General features: G+C 36.9%; 1 pseudogene; it reads left to right on the forward strand.

The window, feature by feature from the left end:
- Positions 1 to 1,558: 1,558 nt before the first annotated feature.
- Positions 1,559 to 2,636, forward strand: LOC102898368 (annotated as a pseudogene).
- Positions 2,637 to 3,755: the final 1,119 nt, after the last annotated feature.

A 3,755-nucleotide genomic window follows, 5' to 3' on the forward strand; every position in this document is an offset into this window, starting at 1 on the left:
TCCCTTCTAATAAAAGTCTCTATACTTTCCTATATCATGTGAAAAGCAACTCATTTTATTTCCAATTCTGGCATGGCTCAACAGTAATTTCTATTCAAAAATCATTGAGTTTTAGACCATTGTTCTAAAGAATAGGTCTTAATTTAATCTTTGACTCATATATTTAAATTATTAGTTTCTTGTGTAAGAAGAGATATGTATGAGTAGTAATGGTTTAAGAATTAGTGACCCACAATCATATACATGAATATAATGTGATTATTTAAAGAATAAACAGAGCTTAATAAGTATATAATACAAAAATAAATAATTGTCAAGTTTGATAGAGACAGCAAGAGGATGTGAAGGGATTTAAGTATGAAAAGTCAAATTATGGATTTTCATGAGGAAATAATATTGCTCAACAAAACCACTCTTTAAAAACTCAACTCACCTTTACAACTCTGTATGTGAAGCTTGAAAACTACTGTGATGATAAATGAAACTTGCTTGTTTTAGGGAAATGTCAGGATGCAAATTGTATTCTTGTTTGAACAATGCTTAAAGAGAGGCTACTGTGTGTGTCTGACAGTGACAAATGGCTTCCAAAGAAAATAAGACAGTGTCTGCCCATTTCTTTCATCAGCAAAACCTGTTTTGCCAGCTGTCAAACTTTTGGCCTTCTTTCTATTTGTCTCAAGTGATCATGAAAAATGATCATGAATTGCTTACTTTCTTAAAATTTACATAGATCCCTTCATTTCAAATATCTCCCATCACCTTAAATTCTTCATACAAGAGAATAATGTTACCTGAAATGTAATTAATAAACAAATGTTGAAGACATCCAAACCAGCTTTTGGTGGTCTTTCTGACTGCTGACCATAACTTTTCCCTGGCTGTCTATGGGACTTTGAGAAAGTGTATTTAAGCCGCAGATTCTCAAGATCACCGGAATAAAAAGAAGACAAAAGATGCTTATCTCACAAGTGAGAAGATACATGCATGCTTAGGTAGAATTCTGTAACAATTTACTGCAAAGCATGGTCCAAATTTGCTGAGTTAGTTAGGTCTGGAAAGTGATGAAACAATCTAGAAAGCATTTTTTAATACTGTGCAAAGATCTATGGAACACTGTTTGTAAGTAATAAAGTTTATCAAAATGCTACTTAAGAATATGGCTGTTCCATCAATAAGGGAATGGATAAATAAATTGTGGTTTATTTTTATTTTATAATACTATGTGGCATAAAACTTAGATGAACCTCATAGACATAATGTTGAGCAAAAGAAGCCAGACACAAGAGCGCTAATGGTATGAATCCATTTATATGAAGTTGAAGAACAGGAAAACTAACCTATGGTGATGCAAGTCAGGATGGTGTTTAATTTGGGGTAGAGATGGAAATAAATTGGGAAGGGCATGAGCAGACCTTATGGATTCTTAATTTTGGTAGCGATTACATAGATCTACATGATTATAAAAATCTATCAAGCTGTATACCTAAGATAAGTGTACTATGTGTACTTTACTGTATCTATGCTAATCCTCAATTTTAAATATTATTAAAATAAAAAAATGAAAGCTCTCCCAGCATGGACACTGGCATGGTCCACGGCTGCTGCTTCCCTTGTGTCCTCATTGGTCACCTGCTGCTCCAGCCTTCACAGAACTGCCACTTCTGCCATTGTCCCTTCCACTTCTTGCTTGTTCAAAATGAAGCTGTTGTCATTTCTGGAAAGAAACTTGCCCAGCAGATCAAGCAGAAAGTGCAGCAAGAGGTGAAAGTGTGGGTGGCATCTAGCAACAAACAACCACACCAGAGCATGGTTCTGGTTGATGAGAATCCTGCAAGTCATTTGTATGTCCTCAACAAAACCAGGGCCACTGCAGATGTGGGGATCAACAATGAGGCAATTATGAAACCAGCTTCAATTTCAGAGGAAGAACTGTTAAATTTAAATTTAATCAATAAATTAAATAACGATGATAATGTAAATGGCCTCCTTGTTTAGCTGCCTCTTCCAGAGCACATCGATGAGAGAAAGATCTGCAAAGTTGTTTCTCCAGACAAGGATGTCTATGGCTTTCATATAATTCATGTAAGGCAAACATGTTCGGACTAGTATTCCATGTTACTAGCTACACCATGGGGTGTGTGGGAAATAATTAAGCTACCTGGCATTCTAACGTAGGGAAGAATGTGATTGTAGCTGGAAGGTCAAAAAATGTTGGAATGCCCATTGCAATGTTACTACACATGAATCTCCTGGAGCTGATGCTGCTGTTACAATATCTCATGAATACACTCCCAAACAGCTGAAGAAACATACAATTCTTGCAGACATTGTAACCTCCATAACAGGCATTCCAAATCTGATCACAGCAGATATGATCAAGGAAGAAGCAGCCACATTGATGTGGGAATAAATAGAATTCAAAATGCCATCACTATTAAACACAAGTTGACTGGAGATGTGGATTTCGAAGGAGCCAAGAAAAAAGCTGGTTACAACACTCCAGTCCCTGGGGCTATTGATCCTATGACAATGGCAATGACAATGAAGAATATCATTATTACTGCAAAACAATGGTACCAAGACTTGAAGAGCGGAAAGTACTAAAGTCTAAGGAGCTTGTGTCACCAGACAGGTGACCAGGTTCTTTCCTGTCAACGTTACGAGAAAGAATTCATAGAGAGACAGTGAAGGTTATGAAGCAACAGTTCAAGTTTATTGGAAGCAAAAGTACACTCTTAAAAGCAAAAATACACTCTCAGATGGGGAAGTGGGCAAGCTCAGAAGGAGATGCCCTGCCTTGTTTTGAGTTTGCGGATTTTATCTATTGATCTAACTAAGAGATGGAATATTCGCGATCTTGTGTGGTCTCTTCATAGAACAAAAGTGGTTTCTCCTGGAATGAGGGAGACATCCTTGTCTTGCCATGTTTGGGTTTTTCAAAACTGTCATGGAGTCAGATGCATGATGGGTGCAGCGTTAATTGCAATGCTAATTCATTATAATAGCTATATAATGAGGGAAGAATTAGGCCAAGGTGAACAGGGCCCAATCTGTGCATGAGTCTTTGTGGAAAGACCACGTGTGTCTCTGGGTCATGATGTTGTGGCCTTTGAGCTCCTCTAAGGGCCTATCAGGGTTCATAGTGAGCACATCTCTGCCACTGTGGGTTTCTCACCTTCCTGCTCATATCTGTCTATCTGCCTACTCTAACACTTGGAGTGGCAACTAATTAACTATTGTGCCTTCTGTGTTATAAACAATACTCCAAAACAATTCAAGAGGCAAAACAAGGCAATAAAAATGCAATGATTTTTATTTATTCTACTGACATGGTTTTAAATGACGTGCTTTGTTTTTATTGAAACCTTAAATGGATGGGTGTTTGAACACATAGCTCTGCAGCACCTCACCAGGGAACAAGCCAGTATCATGCTGGGTCATGTGCTCTAACCATAAGAGAAGCCATTAACCTAGTGATTAACATGGAGGACATTGTTACATGAGAATGGTTGCTCATCTTTGTCAGACCACTTAAGTTACAATTTGCCTTTTTTAGGATTGCATTTCCCAAGTGCTAATCCAGTATGAGGTGATACTCACTTTAGGTTCCAAAACTTTTGAGTTCAACTAGTCAAATCAAAAGATAAAATATTGCTAGAGAAAATTAGAGGAAATGTAAAAAGGAAGAAATTATGGTAATTGAATAGAAAAAATTTACCCTAATTTTATATGTATATGTATATATATAAAACTGA

This window comes from Pteropus alecto, unplaced genomic scaffold (assembly GCF_000325575.1).
Source record: "Pteropus alecto unplaced genomic scaffold, ASM32557v1 scaffold45, whole genome shotgun sequence".
Lineage (NCBI taxonomy): Eukaryota > Metazoa > Chordata > Mammalia > Chiroptera > Pteropodidae > Pteropus > Pteropus alecto.